Below are 1,345 nucleotides of genomic sequence, written 5' to 3'. Positions count from 1 at the left end.
AAAAAAAAAAAAAAAAAAAAAAAAAAAAAAAAAAACATTGTCAGATGGAATCTGTCTCTTGGAAAATAATCAGGATCTTTTTGAGGTGACGATTAACCACCTCTGGCCAGAGACTAGTCCATCTTCAGTTATAATCCTGGCTTAAATGCTCTGTGGATGAATTGAATCTCTCAGACCCCACATCAAAGCTGGTAAGAGTCTGGCAGTGAAAGGACACAGCCTCTGACCAGAGCATAGACATGTTGGTACAGCAGCTGTATTAGCTCCACTTCCAGGAGGGGAGGTCTGGGGACGGGAGGGTGGCAAGAGAGAGAAGATAGGTTCTGAGGGCCACAGCCACAGCTCAGACTGCAGGGCAACAGAAGCCCCTATATTTTCTAAATTCACCTCCAAAGAAACAAAACCCTCCTTATCCTGCCCGCAGAGCTCGTCCTTCTTTAGCCAAGTCAGTCTCCTGCCTGCGTGAAGGAGGAAAGCTCTTTTTTGTATAGAGAAGACCCATATTTGACTATGCATCATAGCCAGTAGCTCTGTGCCTACAATAGAATAAAGCAGCACTGCTTAGGGGCAAGGGAGGTGAAAAGAGAATTCTGTGGTGGTTCAGGGCTCAGGGACATCCCTGTGGGCTGGGTTGATCAGAGAAGACCCTAAGAAGGAGGTAAGCTTGAGCTGTACCTTGGAGGTGGGAAGGAACCGGAGAACAGAGAGAAAGAAGTAGTGCCCTTTGGCAGGGGAATTTAGCATAAATCTTCTCATTCACATAGTTCTCTAGAGCTTACAAAGTATGTTCACATGTGTAATCTCATTTCATCCTCACTGGGCTGTAGGATCCCAGAGGTACTATCTCATTTGAGAGGCAATACAGCATGGTAATTAAGGGTGCAGTTTTTGAATTTCTGGTTAAATGTGGCAGATGGAATAAATGCATTTATATCTGCTTCCTCAACAAACTTCACAAAAATTAAAGTAAAAGACCATAAAGGGTCCAGTGGTGGACCACAGATATCAACACATTTTTGGAAGATGGCAAGTGGATAGAGGAGTTGGCAGAGCTGAGATAGCTGCCTACCAAGTGCCAAAGAGAAGTCAGCCAACTGGAGACTGCTACGGTCTGAATGTCTGTCCCCTCCAAAGCCATGTTGGAACTCAATCCCCAATATGGTATTTATAAGGTGAGGCCTTTAAGAGGTTACTGGATTATGAAGACTATACCCTTTTGAATGGATTAAACCATTCATGGAATTGGTTCAGGTTTAATGGGTTAGCAGGAAGTAGACTGAGGGCTTTATAAGGAGAGGAGGAAAGCATGTGGGGAAAAAAAGTTCTTGCTCAGCCCCTGCCATGT

Source organism: Galeopterus variegatus, unplaced genomic scaffold (assembly GCF_000696425.1).
Source record: "Galeopterus variegatus unplaced genomic scaffold, G_variegatus-3.0.2 Scaffold106, whole genome shotgun sequence".
NCBI lineage: Eukaryota > Metazoa > Chordata > Mammalia > Dermoptera > Cynocephalidae > Galeopterus > Galeopterus variegatus.
Note: the sequence above shows the minus strand (reverse complement) of the source record.